The 17,492-nt window shown below is 41.2% G+C and overlaps 1 long non-coding RNA gene across 1 annotated transcript in view; it reads right to left on the bottom strand.

The window, feature by feature from the left end:
- The window catches only part of LOC121157861, a 55,811-nt gene that overhangs the window by 30,808 nt on the left and 7,511 nt on the right, over positions 1 to 17,492 (bottom strand). The window contains exon 2 of the long non-coding RNA XR_005884105.1: positions 12,818 to 12,938. This is a non-coding gene — a long non-coding RNA (uncharacterized LOC121157861). The remainder of the gene's footprint in view (positions 1 to 12,817; positions 12,939 to 17,492) is intronic.

Here is a 17,492-nt window from a genome sequence, read left to right as displayed (position 1 = left end):
TAATTTTTAAAGTCCAGGGGAAGAATGCAAGACAAAATGCTGACTTCTCCAACAACTTCCATTAATAACATGGATACGGTTGATGTGATCTACATTTTTTCACATTTTTATTCTAACAAAACATGGGTGTGGGTTTCGCTCTGGGTCTTTGCAGGATCATTCTCTTGTTTGCAGTTTTCTAAATGAAACTAGCACCCAGAAAAAGCCGTCCTTCCCACAGGCAGGAGCCTGGACAATCGCGGAGGAGAAGCAGAAGGCTGCACACACAGGACAGAGTCCTGCCATGGCGGTAGGACTACAGGTGTATGTGCAAGGATGCCGAGGATACTGTGCATCACAGAAACTCTAGGGCAGCTTATCGTCAGCATCCAGACTTCCTAAGTCCCCAACATTTGCTCACCTTTTATGAAAGAAAGGTATAATCCATGAGGAATTGCTTTGGCAAAGCTGCCAAGGATCTCTTCCTATTTAAATACTGCAGCAAAAGACATGTGGCATGTAGAATTAAACACAGGAGTGATGAAGAAAGGGGAAGTATAAGCTATCCAGACAAAAAAGATGGAGGAGGAGAAGAGAAAGAGGAAGAGCTAGGTAAGAGACCAGGTCAAGCACACCGAAGTAAAAAGGACAGAAACAGACTACGGAATGAAGAAGAGAGAAAAGAACAGAGACGAGAAAGAGAAAAACTGAAAGAAAGAAAATGAGGGAGAGAGATTACAAGAGGAAAAGAAATTCGAAGGGCAGGTTGCTGGGGCAGGGAGGGGGCAATTGCAGTGAGGAAATTCCTGCAGCGTTTGAGGAACAGAAATAATAAAAATATTACCCCAGCCTTTTGGAAACCCAGGAGGTCAGACTGGAAGGCACATTACAGATAATCTCATCTAACCTCAGAGGAGGCTGGAAGAGGTCAAAGAACCACACGGAAGCTTCCTAGCTGGACGCAGGCGTTGGGAAAAAAAAAAAAAAAAAAACTCAGTGCCAGGAAACCAACGGGCACTTCAGGGCAGCTTTTGGAAATTGAAATGCTCGCCCTGCACCCCCAGTGTTAGGCTGCGGCACCCTGCAGGTCTGAAGGCTTAGGGATGTGCATACGTGTCAGGAATCCGTCCACGTCCAGGAAGAATTCGGAAGCAAGTGTGACTCAGCGGCGACTGATGTCATTACTTGGCTCTGAGTGAATTCCCAGTGCAACTGACAGCTACATAATCAAATAGAAGTATCAAAAACAAAAGAGCAGGAATAACAAAAATCTAATCCCGCTGGTATTTAGAGGAGAATGAGAGCTTGACCCCCGGGGTCAGGCTGCCTCAGTGGGAAACCGCACCGAACCTCTGGTGGGTGACCCTGCGGCAGCTTTTCCTTTCCCTCAGTTTCCTAGTCTGTAAATTGAGATAATAATAGTATTTAGCACCTAATATTTTGGGGTAGCATTAAATGAAATGATCCCTGTTGTGTGTTCAGTCCCTGGCACGGCCAATACAAAAGGTTTCTCGATGTCCTGTTGGATTGCTCCAACATCAGCACCACACCAGCGGTATGTAGTGCATCAAACCATCTCATTTTTGTCAAATGCTTGGGCATTTATTATGAATGCTGGAGCAGGGCTGGAAGTCAGCTGGCACAGAGCCACCGCTCACTGAGATGACCACTCGGTGAGGTTTTCAAAGCCTAGTTAGCTGTTTTGAAACTTGACAATCCAAAGTGCCCAATCTTCATCATGAAGGAGAAGCTTAATTTGAAATTCCACTTGCTTGGCTGCAGACTTATTAAATGTGATTTGTTCTGAAACGAAACAGAAAATTTAAACTAAGGCAGAACTTATTAACTTAAAAACATCAAGGCCGACCTGTTGCATTTTCTAGGAAAGGTGCTCATCCCTCCGCCAGCGCCTTCGTGGCGTCCATGTGCCTTCCGGGTGCTCTGCAATTACAGGAAGTGAAGTAAATCAGTGGGGATGGTGATTCGATTCCCCGTTAGAGGCACGTGGATAAAAATGAGATCAGGGAATGTGAGTGCATCTTTAAATCACTGCACTTGACCAAACCAATTATATTTAAGTATACCTTCTCTTTCAGACCAGAGCAGTGAAATGTGGGATAAAAATAGACCCAAGAAGTGGCAAGCAATAGTCATTGGTTTCTCACGTAGACACAAGCGCTCAGGCACACACATACGCACATGCACTCACAGGCCCACGCTATATGCATCATTTTTCTTCCACTGGAGAGAGATTTTGCCTCTGTAAAACTTCTCCAGATGTCCTTTTGTCTGCTTCGCAATAAGAGTCATTCCTATCTATGGTGTACATTGGAAATGCCAGGCACAGGGCTGGAGTCTTCCATATGTCATTTCATTTAATCTCCTCAACAAATGTGTAATGTGGCTATTGTTGCCTTTTTAAAGACGATAAAACTGAAGCTTGGAGAATGATAATACACTTACATTGTTTGACTGCTCTTAAGTGCTAAGTGGTTTTTGCATATGCTATTTCATTTGATCTGTTGAGCAGTTCTGTGAGATAGTTTTGTCTTTGTTTTAGTGGAGAGGGCTCCAAATTATGAGTGTAAGCAGTGTGCGATAGCTGCCTCTTACTGCGTTTGGATCGCATGCCAGGAACTGTGTCATGTATTTTATATGTAGGGCAGTGTCTTTTCTAATTCCTACAAGCTAGTTAAACAGATCTTAACCTCTCTTCTTTACAAGTAAATGAGGGAAGAGCGAGGCATACAACTTGCCCAATGCCATTTGAGTAATACAAGAAAGAGTTAGAATTTTAACTGCGAATTTGGTGATTTCAAGGCAGCAGCACTCAACCCAGGCTGGGAATGATATCTGCCTCATTGATTTCCAATCTTGCACCAGTTTTCCCTTATTTCTATTTCTAGTAATGAATAGTGTGAAAGAATTCCAGAGCTAGAAATCACTCATTCAAAGCTGCTTTACAGAGATTCCTAAATTTGGGCATGTAAGTGAAAAGTAACTATCATGGACTTCTCTGTTGGATAAATAAGTCTGTGAATTTTCATGGATATGAAGAAGTGAATGATAGAGGACAAGAAAAAGTCCTTCCTTAAAATAGAAAGGCAGCCCATACACTGGAAGGATAAACCAAAAAGTCACCACGTGGTTGATCACCACAGTAGTTGCTAAAGTCTGGCAAGAAATATCAGTGAATGGAAGTGGGGTTTCACATTGTGGTATATCAGGTTTAACTGCCACTGTGACGCCAGCAGGAGTGGTTCAAGACCCTGCCACTCCACTTCTGATCTAGCTCCTTGGTAATGCATGTGGAAAAGTAGAAGAGGACCCAAGCTCTTGAGCTCCTGCACCAGGTAGGACACCCCAGTAAAGATCCTCGCTTACGGCTTCAGCCCAGCCGAGCCTGTTACCGTCATTCAGGGAGTGAATTAAGATTCCTCTCTGTCTCCTCCTCTCTCTTTCTAACCCTGCCTTTCAAATAAATAAATAGATCTTAAAAAAAAAATAAGCAAACGTGAGCTGAGAAATGACATTTTATATAGTCCCAAAGTGTTTCCCTATAAAATAGTTATTAATTACAATGGACAAGATGATTTTATAGTAAAGAGACCAAGAAAACACCCCAATCTTAATCTAGAGGTCAAAGTTCACACCACCATAAACAGGACAAAGAGACACCACAAGTCTATTAATAAGCTGCAACAGAAAGAACACACCAACCACAACATCTTATCCAAAAATGCATACCAGAATCTAATCATGAGAAAATTTCAAAAATAAAAAAAAATACAAAAGTGCGGCACATTCTAGCAAATGGCAGATATATAATACTTCATGAAAACATTGCAAATCTTTTTCATAATGAAGACACAATAAAGCATCGTGTATATTCCTGATTTAGAGTCTTTGCTGTGAAAATCTGAATGAGCTCTTACAGTGACAGAGCAGTAAGACTATACATCTGTACGATTAGCCAACTAGTTGTACAGTTGCCTTCTCACTGCGGGTGGAAATATTGTCTGACTCCAACTCCCACAAGACTTGAGCTATAACTAGATTAGCTGGGGTGAATGAAGCAAAATTTGAGAGTGCACTCACATGGTTGGTTTGCTCTCTTGCATTCCTGACATCATCCATTAGAATAAGTGACAGAAACAGAGAAGTCCATGATGGCTCCATCACCAACGTTGATGTCGCTGGTTGAAAGAGAACGAACGAGTTATGGAGCACACTTGAACCCAATTTGTGGATTGGTGTGTCTGCTCCTTGGAATCTACAAAACTGTGAACGTCAGAAAGAAATGTCTATTGTTACAGGTGGGAAATCCCATTTATTTCCACAAATTAGAAAATAGACACACTCGACATACTGAAATCATTATGAATAGATAGTCACAGATTCATCACTTGAATAGACATGTTAAGATTGGCAGGGCAGGAAAGGCAGAGGTAGACAATGTAGAATGTTTAAAATTCTCATCATCAACGATGCCCCACAGACATCAGGGTAATTCTCTCTCTTTATTGTCCTATAACTTCAGGGGAGCACATAAAGTTAATGGGACATAAATCCCATCTTTGGGGTAAGTCCTGAGTACTTTCTGAGTTATAATTCACTTTAATAAGGTGTCAACACAGAACGCAGACGAAGTATTCACGCCAGCTCCCTAAAGAATTCTTTTCTGTCCAAAGAACTTGAAGTTTACTGGATTAACAAGGAATTTCCCTCTTTATCCATAAGAGATTATAAAAGCCTTCTTTTTTCTCTCCTGGAAGCCTGATACATTTTTACTTTATTCTTATCTATGCATCTTCTCCTACTCCAAAGTAGTTGAGATTAAGACAATTCCACAGACTAGGTTTCATCATCTAACTTCTATAAAAGAGACATGAGAATCCTGTAAACCCTACTGACTTCTGTTGGACATCTTGAGACCCTGCCGTCTTTCTTTGCTGATCTTTAATTCTAGTTCAAAAGATACACGCACGTATTGGGGGTGGTGGAAAGGGCACATCTGTCAGAAATGATACTATATTTTTAAAGGGCAAGACAAATTTCTTCAAAAATTAAATCACACTAGATGTATATTATTCTAGCTTCAAGCCATTGTTCCTCATGAAGTTTTCAGGGTCCAGCACAATGGTCCAATTGGTTAATCCACCCCTTTCAAGCTCCACGTCCCACTCAGGTCCCTGCTTGTGGCTTGGGAAAGTAGCAGAGGATGGCCCAAAGCCTTGAGCTCCTGCACCTGTGTGGGAGATAGGGGACAAGCTCCCAGCTTCAGATCAGGTCTGCTGGGCTCTGGCAGTTGCAGCCACTTGGGGAGTGAACCAGCAGATAAAGATCTTTCTGTCTCTCCTTCTCTCTGTAAATCTGTTTTTGCAAGAAAATGAATACATATTTAACAAATAAATAAAGACATACATTTTAGTTACATGCAGTTATGGTACACACAAATGATGAAAAGAATTTCCTTCTCTCTGTAAATCTAACTTTGCAATAAAAATAAATAAATCTTTTTTTAAAAGAAAATGAATGTTAGCAGTGAATAGGAAGATAGCGTGGGCACTCAAAGAATCACAGTCGGCTCTGTTTATATGCTGTCCTCAGTCATTTACTGACAGCCTGACCTTCAAGGTCTCTGTCACATCCAAACGCTCTGGACGAACTTTTGATGAGCAACAGCGGCCTTGCTGTGCCGCAGGGAATACATCTTAGAAGCAGATCCTAGACCAAGCTTCTTGCCTTGAATGAAAAGAGCATTTGAGGGGGGAATAAAAGGGAAAATGCTGTTTATTCCCCATTCAATATCTCTTTTTTATATTATGCTAGTGGCTGGCAAATTCCTAGCAGCCTCTATATTGGCGATATTTACATCTCATCTGCTAACCCTTTTGCGTGGAATTAATACAAGCAATTAAAATCTCTCCATTCCCCCCAAACCACCACCCTTAAAACAGAAGGACCGTGAAAAAGGAAGCCAACAGCTTCCCTATTCCAAACTGCAATCTGATGCAATTCTAGTAGAGACCCTCTCCTGCCATCTGCTGGAAGTTGTAGGTATTAACCTGCAGACATCCCCTTCAGGAGAAGACAATAGGCCCCCTGAGATGGTGCAACACAAAATGGGCTTAACACAAACCTCATAGTTTTGCCCAGGGCTGGCTCTACTCCTACAGCACTGGAACCAGGGATAAGTTTTGCTGTTCCCTTCAGGTATGTGTTCTGCACAATTCGTCCCTGCAGGCACTTACCACACTTGCCCGTCTGTAGTGCTAGACTACCAGTGGCTCCTATTCTTCAGAATTTCTAGAGTGAAGTGTCTGCAGGGCCCTTGCAGATCACTCCAAAGTCCCCTTTTGGAGTCCATGACCTTCCCAGATGAAAAAGTTTTTAAAGAGTGTGAATTCATCTTTCTATCATTGCTCATGGCAGCACCATAAATTGTGACCGTCAAGAGGGGCCCGAAGGAATGCAGCATCACAGGCAAGCTCAGTGGATGGGAAACAGATCTGACCAGGTGCCATTAGAACAATGCTCTGGCCACTGGAGACTCCGCTGAGCTCCCGGGTTCTAGGGAGAGCAGGGGAAGGAAGTCCTGTGGGGCTCCCACAGTCGGCCAGCCCCTCAATTCAAAGGCAGAAATGAGGTTTGGCTTCATTCTTTTTCAGCCCACTGATTGCTTTATTTCAAATTACCCCAACTACTTAGCATGGTAAATTAAGTTGAAACCCCCAAAAGTTTGCGGAGGATGTCATCTAATCTGATTAAAAGGAATATTCCCGTCACAAGCTAGGGAGGAAATGGAAATTACTCTGAGTGCACTGCTATTAAATAATTTGCATAGACTTGCATATGCTATACATCAGAAAAGCATATGCGTTTTAGATTTAATGAAATAATGTTTCCTCTCCAAAGACTCAGAGTCTCTGTCCTCCCCTATCTGTCTTTTTCTCTTCCCATCTGTCTCTTTTTGAACATTAAAATTATTTCATGGGAAGGGTGCATTGCTATGCACAAATTATATGAAACATGCTAATAATCTTCCTGCTGGCAGGGCTGGGAGGTCCAGAAAGTGCATTGCCAAACTCCCCGAATGTCCCCTTTTGTCAATCTCACATAATTAAAGGGTCCCTTTTCAGCCCTTAGAAGGTTCAGCTTGATTCATTCAGGGCTCCCATTGATGGGGGAAGGGCTGTTAAAAGCAAGCCTTTGGCTCTACTTTCCAAATAATGTCTTCTTAACGCTCAGGGATAGCATCTCAATCAAAGTGGAAATGAAAGGAAAAGCCATGTCCTCCACCTTGATTGGGTCTCTGACACTGCCATTGTGGTTGCACGTGTGCAATGATCATGTGTGAAAGAGCTTTGTGCCTGTTCAACTTGTCAAGGTTCAAAACCCTTGACAAATATTGGCTGCTGCTAAAGTGTCCCCCCAGTTTTATCAATGGAAACAAGGAGGCCCAGAAATATGAACATGATGAGTTGGTGGCTAGTGTGGGGGAAGGGAGAGGGGGATGAAATCTATCTATTTTTGTATTCTCTGTGGATATTCATTCCTTTTTTTTTTTTTAGTAATATTTTAGCAGATCTCATGTTCAGTTGTAATGTAGCCAACAGAGGAATTCTAGTGAATTCCCAACAAAATTACATTAGGATCAAATGTGATCGTTATAAACACTATCCAGATGTTGGGGATGGACTGGATATAACTCTTTAAGCCCCAAATTACAGTATAATAAATGCAAGCATGGGGATCTGCCAATACATCTGAACTTCGTGTCGGAAACCAGGTCTGACCTTAATTTAACTCTATAAGGAACTAAGAGTTTCCCCACTTGGATAGTTAGGACGCATCCAAAGATCTCCAAGTGCTATATTGTCACAAGTTTTATCACTTATTGAAGCATAACCATATCAGGTGCTGGAGTCAAGCCAATGTGAATGCAAGCATTTTATTAACACATTTAGAAAGGAAACAGAATTGCAACTAGAAATAACTATTGAGGATATGAAACAAACCTGTGAAATGAAATACAGTATAATATTAAGATCACATTTGTCCTTGGTAAGTCTTGGGGAGTTAAGATATTGTAAAAAGCACACACTAAAATATTTTCCTATGTAAGCCAAGGATGCAAACTAACATAGGTCCACAGAGAAAGACTAAATAGAGTGGGAAGAAATTTTTCTTCTGTCCCTGAAACTTTTTTGTGTCTGTAGAATTGACGCAAATTGGTAACCTTGTAATTCAAAAACAGTATTGAATATATCATAATTAGAATGTCAATGGTTAGAAGAGAACTAGTTCCAATACTCTTGTGTCAAATAATTTTTTTTAAAAAAAGGCATTTGGAAATCTGGACTCAATAGATGAACCAATTTGGTAAGTACTAAAATATGGCATGACTGCGACCTACGTGATAATTTGTTGGATGATGCTAGAAGACATAGAAAGTAAAAGGAAATGTTTTCAGGAGTGCCAAGTATGCATCATGTCCTTTAAGAAATATATGTTCTTTATCAGACTTTAACGTCAGATGTCCTAAATCATAGAATGGTCGCCCCGGAGAAAATGGCCACACCTCACTGAAGATGGGAAATAAATAGCCTCCAAAATTCAGACATGAAATCACCCAAGAAAACACTACATACCACAGTCAGCAGACGCTTAGCGTTGAAATTTTCTTTGTGTCACCTACCATCAACGTTCCAAATGCAAGAGGCTCTTTGTAGCAGATTAAAAGTATTAAAAACACATGATACCAGCTACCCCCAAAATGTGTAACCTATGTCATGATTGTTTACAAGCACTCAAAAAAATATATATATCACTCAGTTATTTTCAAAAGGAAATTAAAACCTATGACTCTCCCCTCCATCCAGTCTGTGACCTCTCTGCTTTTCTTTGTCAGGCCTGCCTCGGTGTTTTTATCATCAGGTTTGTGACTATGAGGCAAAGAACAGCAGGAAATCCAAGTGCAAGAAGAGAGTGGAAAAATAGTCTTACATGGAAAGCTCAGATGAGTTCATGCTGTGCACCACAAAGGAACAATTCGAACATCCACTGACGGATCAGTGGATGAAATGATGTGGTACATTTGAGGGATCTACAAAAGTTCATGAAATACAGAATCAAAAGTGAAGTTTAAAAAAAATTGGAAAACCATGCATGTGTAGATTATTCAAAATGCTTATGGTTGGGTAGACTCATGTCCCATAACACAATACGTGGGACTGAGTTTTGATTCAGGTTTCTGACTTCAAGTTCCTACAGCTGTAGACCCTGGGACACAGCCTCGATGGCTCAGGGGAGTCTCCTTCTCTCATGAGAGAGACCTGCCTGGGTTCAAGGCTCAGCTCTCTCTCTTGTGTATGTGTGTGTCCCTCTCATTAATTAAAAAGGTTTTTTTAAAGCTCATAGAAATGCATATTATAAAATGTATGGATGGATTTCAAAACCTTTTTTGCACAAAAATAAACATACCTTTCTATTGCATTTCACATGAATATTTTGAAGCACACTGTACTCTTTTGGAAGTCATACACAATGGGCTACTCCTCAACCTTAAAAAGGAATGAAACACCGACACGTGAAAAGTGAACGAACCTTGCGAATTTGCTGAATGAAGAAGCCAGACACGGGAGGTCAAATGGCGATTCCTTTTACACAAGGTACCTAGGACAGGCAAATCAAGGAACAGCCAGGAGAAAAGTGACCCCTAGACTCAGAAGGCATAGGTATTGGGGGGTTACTGTGTAATGGACACAGAGTTTCTATGAAATGATGAACATTTAGAAAAAAAAATGATTGATGGTTGTACAAGGTCTTAAACATGCTCAATGCCACTGAATTGTACTCTTTGACAGAACTGGCAAATTTTAGGCAGTATATGCTTAGGGGAGAACAACACGGCCTAGATACCCAGGCAGTGACAGTTCTAAAGTGTGGGGGGAAGAATTGAATAAGGTTTTGGAAGAGCAGGTGTTCCCCAAGCAGGCTTCACCACAGCATCTGGGAAGTGAGTGTATAAAGCCAAAGGGAGCAAAAACAATATTGAAATATTATGTTTTGCATGAAGGTTGCTTTATATCAGAGGAAACATGGATTTTGTCTTTTGGGGATTGAATACCTCACTGAGCATAATGATTTCTAGTTGGGACTGTTCGGTTGCAAATAGTAGAATTCATTCTTTTTAATGGCTGAGTAGTATTCTGTGGAAATGTACCTCTGAGTAGATGTACCACGGTTTCTTTAACCACTCTTCTTTGGATAGGCATCTCAGTTGTTTCCATGTCCTTGCTATTGTCCATTGTACTGCTGTAAATATAGGGTTACAGATACCTTTCTCATATGCAGATTTCATTTCCTGTGGATATTTCCCAGAAGTGGGACAGCTGTGTCATATGGCAGGCTTATTTAGAGTTCTCTTAGCACTCTCCATACTGACTTCTAGCCAGATGTGAAAATAAGGTGCACTATGCATTTCTGCTTCCAAATCAAAAATGAACTCCCAAAGAGACTGTTGGATATATCTTGACAATAGGATGCTAGTCTGCCATTGTCTGTATGGCAATGTCAGGACACACTTAAACAGTAAAATGATGGACTTATGATTGCTTATCAAGGACTATACTATTGTGACAATATGGGGGAAACCAATAGGGAGTAGGTAATTTGGGGAGGGGGTAAGATAAATCCCAGAGCCTATAGAATTGTATCACAAAATTAAAAAAAATGGCCCGGCACAGTGGTCTAGTGGCTAAAGTCCTTGTCTTGAATGCTCCAGATCCCATATGGGCGCCAGTTCTAATCCCAGCATCCCCGCTTCCCGTCCAGCTACCTGTTTGTGGTCTGAGAAAGCAGTCAAGAACTGCCCAAATTCTTGGGACCCTGCACCCATGTGGAAGACCCAGAGGAGATTCCAGGCTCCTGGCTTTTGATCTGCACAGCTCCGGCCATTGAGGTCACTTGGTGAGTAAATGATCGGATGAAAGATCTTTGTCTCTCCTACTCTCTCTATATATGACTTTGCAATAAAAATAAATAAATCTTGATTTAAAAATTTAAAAATAAAATAGAAGGGGGAAAAAAAGACAAAGGGAGGGGAAGAATTTAGCAGTGACTATCCCACCTTCAGGCAAACACCCAATCAAAACCAAAGCATAAGCAGACACTTAGCATGGTAGGTAGGCTACCACTTAAGAATTTCATACTGGAGCTCCTAGATTTGAGTCCTCCCTCCACTTCTAATTCCAGCTTGTTGGTAACACAGACCCTGGGAGGCCCCAGTGGTAACTAATGTGTGAGAGTCCTTCCCACTCACAGGGGAGAACCTGATTGGGTTCTGAGCTCCCACCTTCCTCCAGGCCCAGTCCTTGTGGTTGTGAGTGGGCCAATGAATGAGAATTCCTCTCCCTCTCTTTCCTGCTCTCCCTCTCTCTTTGTCTTTTTCCCTATTTCTCTGACTCTCAGATAAATAAAAAATTTAAAATAGTAAATACTACAGGCCAAGTAGCTTTAAGCAGGAGGGTAGCAAGTTTTCATTGTTGCTGTTAGACATCCATACGTTCTTAGGTCTGCAACAAATGGGAGAGGTCTTCAAGAAGTGCAAGAAAACTGGAATTTAAAGAACAATGTACATAACTATGATTTTTTTAATTACTTACATTTATTATGAGGTGTCTGTTTTTAAGCATATTCTACCATAAGATGGATGTAGAATGTGAGAAGGGAGGAAGAGAGCTAAGAAATGTAAAAGTTTAAAAGTGCATGATTCTCAAATAATTCATTTAATCTTCATAACATCATTAAACAAAAGTGGTATTTTGTTTTAATTTAAACTTATTACTGGTGAAACTAAACATATTGTTCATTGGTTAACTGTATTTCTTCTTTTGTAAATTATCCATTCATGATTTTTGCCCATTTTGCTATCATATATATTTAAACATTTTTCCAGGGTCTGGTGCACGTTAAGCCATGGCCTGCAGTGCCAGCATCCCATATGGGCTCCAGTTTGAGTCCTGGCTGTTCCAGCTCCCTATTATATACTTGGGGAAAGTAGTGGGAAATGGCCCAAGTCGCCCCTGATCTCCTTGACTCATATGACTCCTGGCTTTCAGCTGGCCCAACTCTGGTTCTTATGGCCATTTAGAAATTACACCAATGGATGGGATCTCTCCCTCTCTCTCTCTCTCTCTCTCTGTCTCTCTCTGTTACTCTACCTTTCAAATAAATTTTAAAAAAATAAAAAACAAAAAACAAGACTTTCAACACCAAATTCCGGTTACATGCAACTAGAAACACTCCCAAAATCTTGGGCTTGAAGGAAACAAAATCTAAAAATTTTGCTCAAGATATGCATTTGTGTCACTGGTCAGCTAGGCATTCCTCCCCATAGTGGTGTTTTTTCGCCAGGACCCTGACACATGGAGCAAGGACCACCTGCAGCACTACCGCTCACCATGGGAGAGAGTGGCTGCCAAAGCTTCAGTTTTCCAGAGTCCATTTATTAAGTGTACACAGCTATTTCCATTCCTAGCCCATTGGGAAAAGCAGGTGGTGTGCCTATATCCAAATGAAGGAATGTGGAAGTGAAATTCTGCCATGGACCTAAAGGAATCAGAAATATGTGTTAGACAGAACTAATAATCATCACACTACCTTCAAGCATAGTCTCAGCACCAATTGACCCTGTAAAGTTTACACAGTACTCTACAGACTAATGACATTCCTTACACCTATTATCTCACAGGAGCCTCACAAACAAAGTTCTGCTTTTATTTTTTGCAATTTAAAGCTAATGAAATAGGCTCAATGGAATAAAGTGACTTACTTAAAGTCAGGTACTAGTCAGTGGCAGGCCTGAGGTTTGAACCTGTGTCCCCTGATGCTAAGTCAGGTCTTGGACTGTTTCCTTCATGCCTTTGGGCAGACAGAAGAGGGCAGATGCCAGGCTGCAATGGAAGGGAAGAAATGCAAGCGAGTTCACTAAGAAGCTTAGATTTGAGTTTGGAGTTTGCAGCCTGGTAACAGAGCAACACCTTGAAAGGAATGTTTTCCCATATCAGCCCAGTATCCACACTCCTGCAAAAACTATTAGTTTTTGTTCAGCCTTTGAGGACAGTGGTTTGGAAAAACAGAATGGGAGTCTTCTTATGAAAAGTTCATATACTTCTAGAATGTTTTAACAAGAACATAATCAGATAAGGATTAGACTTGCATGTCAGGACATTAATATTACAGAGAAGTATTTTAATAACAAAAAGAAATATTTTTTCAGAGCAAATTAATGACCAAAATAAAGCAAATATGAAATATATTATTTATGAACAAGACAGAGTGTGAAGGAACTTTTCAAACAACACTTCTAAAGAATTTCCAGTGGCATGAGGGGAAAAAAAGCCCTCATCTTGTATAGTTAAGAAAGCGGGATATAGAATTATATGGTGTCAAAGCAGTTATGAAAATATACACACAGTCGCACATTGTGTAGGTGGTTGCATTATGAATGATTTTGTTTCATTTAGAGTTATCCAGGCTTTTCAATTTTCTAGAACATACATGAGGGAAAAAAATGAAAAATTGTAAAACAAAAGAAATTGACAGCCACCTAGGATGAAGTAGAAAGAAGAAAGTAGAGACAAAATAAACTGCACAATAAGGCAGGGGGAGCAGAGGGAACGGGAAGACATCCATTACTGTTGCTTTGTTTTCAACTGAGAAAGGCCACAGCATCTAGGAGGCACGGAGGCTGTTACATCCGAAGACAACACAGCGTTGGCTGCAAGTTGCAGCTAGGGAACACATCAGAATAGAAACACAGCACAGGGCCAGTCCAGAGCTCCCTGACGCAGGAAGGGCTTCCTAACTGTAGCAGAAACGGAGCTGCAGAAACTCCTACCCATACAACAGATTTCTACTTAGCAATCCCCCTTTTTTTTTGTAAAAAAAAAAAACAAAGTTGGGGTGTTGGAATGCCACCATTTTGTCACCGAGACCTGGGGCTCCCAGATTCTCCCACGGGCGGCCGACATCTGGGGAAGCCAGCCTCAGTTTCCTCCCAGTTCAAAAGCACAGCGTTAACCTAAGTGACCTCTAGAACATTGTGCAGGCTTCAACGCTAGGACTATTTTAGTCTGTATTAATTTCATGGTAATGAAACCAACCTGTCAGTGTATTTGTGTAAAATATTTTCAGCTAGACCACCCACCAAATCAAACTACATTGGAATGCCTTTGTATATGCCAGTTTTCTAGGTGCCATGTTAAATTAAAACTGAGTCCTTTCTCCAGCTTTTAACAGTTTAAAAAATGGTTTGTAAACTTAAAGGAAAAGTTACCTACGTAATTTATGAAAAGGTTTATAATAGAATCAACATTTTTTTTTCTAATCCAAAGACTGAAAGAAGTCTGCTGGGAGGCAGAAGAAAAGGAACACTTCTGAACACACAGGTGCTGCCTTATGTAGCAACAATGATGTCAGTTGTCCTTTGAATATAACCGACATCAAGTAAAACAAAAGTTGGGGGACCTTCCAAATATAAAAAGCAACAGGGTGAAGATTTAAAACAGATTTATTTTTAATACACAAGAAAGGGCAGGAGACAGCATCATAGCTTAACTGGCTAATCCTCTGTGTGCAAATGCCTGCATCCCATGTGGGCACCAGCTCATGTCCTGGCTGCTCCACTTCCCTTCCAGCTCCCTGTTTTGGCCTGGGAAAGCAGCAAAGGATGACACAAAGCCTTAGGCTTCTGAACCCATGTATGACACCCAGAAGAAACTCTTGCTTCTAGCTTCAGATTGGCTTAGCTCCAGCTGGAGAGTGAACCAGCAATGGAAGATCTGTCTCTCTGTCTCTTTTTCTCTCTTTGTAAAATTTGGTGTTCCAATAAAAATAAATATCTTTAAAAGAAGAAGAAATGGCAAAATCTAATACAATAATTCTCTTTAATTCTGTATTTGAGAATCAGAGTTACAGAGAGAGGAGAAGAGGCAGAGACAGCGAGAGAAAGAGAGGGAAAGAGAGAGAGAGAATATCTTTAATCCACTGGCTCACTCTCCAAATGCCAGCAATGACTGAAACTGGGCCAGGCCAAAGCCAAGACCCAGGAACCTCTTCTGAGTCTCCCACATGAGTGCAGGGTCCCAAAGCTTTGGGCTGTCCTCTACTGCCTTCCCAGGCCACAGGCAGGGAGCTGGATCAGAAGTGGATCAGGCCTGCAGCAATGACTCAATGGCTAAATCCTCACCTTGCAAGTTCCAGGATCCCATATGGTTGCTGGTTCATGCCTGGGAAAGCTATCTTTCTTTCTGTCTTTCTCTCCATAAATCTGATTTGCTTTTTCAATAAAAAATAGATAAATCTCTTTAAAAGAAGGAGGAGGAACAGCAGGGACTTGAACTGGCTTCCACACAGGATGAGAGGCCCAACCAGCTTTTTTCTCTAAATTCAGAATGTCGAGTTTGTGGGCCACACAAAGATCTTTTTGTTACTGAAATCTGCCCTTGCAGCATCAACATAACCCTAGACAGCACATGAAGAAGTAAATACACCTATGTGCTAATAAAACTATTTGCAAATACAGATGGCCAATGATTAGCCTATCCCTGTTGGAAATGATACTTTCTAATCTTATCATATCTAGTGCATGTTAGGTGATGGTGCAAATACTGAGGTGCAGCAACATGTGAGAAAAGAACAATCTGAACTCAAGAAGAAGATTAAAGTAATGCTTTTACAGAGGAAGCCAATACAGAGAGGAAATACAGAGGAAAAAAGAGACCAAAGCGATAAAGAAAAGCAGCATAGAAGTAGAAAACAGCCACTGGATTATAGACACACACACACCCCTGCACGGCTTCAGTACTTGGTTCCCTGCCATCTTTGTAACAGACCTTGATTGAGTTTCCAGCTTCTGACTTTGGCCTGGTCTGGTCCATGCAGTTGTGGGCATTTGGGAAGTGAACCAGCAGGTGGTAGGTCTCTGGGTCTGTCTCTGTCTCTACATCTTTCAAATAAAATGAAATTTTAAAAGAATAGCATGTAAGAAAAACATGCTGCAGGAGAAAGGCTGAAAGCATAAGGATGTAAAGGACAGGGAAATGAAATGAGAACACAACAAGAGAGCAGGGGCAAAACAGTGATAGCCACAGGGGGAGGAAAGAAAACGAATGATTCTTTTCTGTCTTCCATGTTTTTGCTTCCTGGGATCCAATGCTGTGTCTGACCTTGGTCTTGCTGGAAATTTCCTGGTCAAAACAGTCCGTGAGACATGCCCAGCCATAACAGGTGCACTCTTCCCTAGCCTTTCCCCATTCGGAGCCAAAGTGATATCAGCCACTTGCCCCTCCAGAAGTGTCTCAGTGTCACAGTGCTCCCTGCACTGTGAGCTAGGTGTAGACTTCGTTGTTTAATAGTAAGGGTGGAAAATTAACCATGGATCAGTTTGCTCATCCATTGGTCGTAACTTGGCGTTTCTGATGGAGGTGCATCAGCAACGACCTCCAGATCCAGGGGTCCTGTAACACTTTGGTTCTAATGACTAATGTGTACCTGAGATGTGTGTGTGTGTGTGTGTGTGTGTGTGTGTGTGTGTGTGTGTGTGTGTGTGTGTGTGTGGATAAAGCCTCAGCATCACTGAACAGAATTTCATTTGAGCCGTCTTGATTTAATGGGGGTTGATCTCTCCGTGTCCCTTCCATTTCTTTCTCTCGCCCTCTCCTCCAGAGACAATTCAACAATCTCTTTTCAATCCATACCTGCCTGGCTTTAACTAACACTCACATTCAGGAAGTTCTTCTTTATATTTAACCCAAATCCTCTCTGCTACAGTTAAACCCATTTCCTCAGTGGAGATTTGGAACAGCTGGTTCCCATTCTCTTTATGGCAACTCTGCTTTCAGATCCATCTCTATACAAAGCACGTCCATACCACCCTCTCCCAAGACATCCAGTTCCCTTTATTTAAATATTTCCCAAAAATATCTTCCTTTTCCCTTATTGCTAATCAATCGCCTGTTCTTTGGAGTTCTGGCTCATGCAACATTTCTACAGCTCAAGAAAGACAACAACTTATATCCATAAACTTGAGGAGGAAGGGGCAATATAGAAGAACAATCTTTTTTTTTTTTAACCTGAGTTGTTAAACATATGATTTTTGAAGATACTGCTAATTTGAAGTTTGCAACAAAACAAAGACTAAAACTAAAGCCCAGTGCTCGTGTCTGAGTAGGGAAGATCAATCTTTGGCCACCCGACTACTTGCATTTCTGCCCAAGAATGCACATATCAAGATTTCAGAAATCTGACAAATAACACCCAATGCTGGTCTCTCAATGAAATTTAGAACTGCCTTCTCTCCATCACATATCTCAAACTACCTTGTGTCTAAAGCATTAAAACAAAACAAAATTTGAAGAAACCTCTTGAGTTACACAAAAGATTTTCGGCTTTCAGAAGTAAACAACATATGTTCTTGAACATCTGTGCTTTTCCCAAGCTATTTT

This window comes from Ochotona curzoniae, unplaced genomic scaffold (genome assembly GCF_017591425.1).
Source record: "Ochotona curzoniae isolate NIBS_2020 unplaced genomic scaffold, NIBS_Ocur_1.0 contig_1014, whole genome shotgun sequence".
Classification (NCBI taxonomy): domain Eukaryota; kingdom Metazoa; phylum Chordata; class Mammalia; order Lagomorpha; family Ochotonidae; genus Ochotona; species Ochotona curzoniae.
The sequence above is the reverse complement of the archived record's forward strand: the minus strand, read 5'-3'. Positions and strand labels throughout refer to the sequence as shown.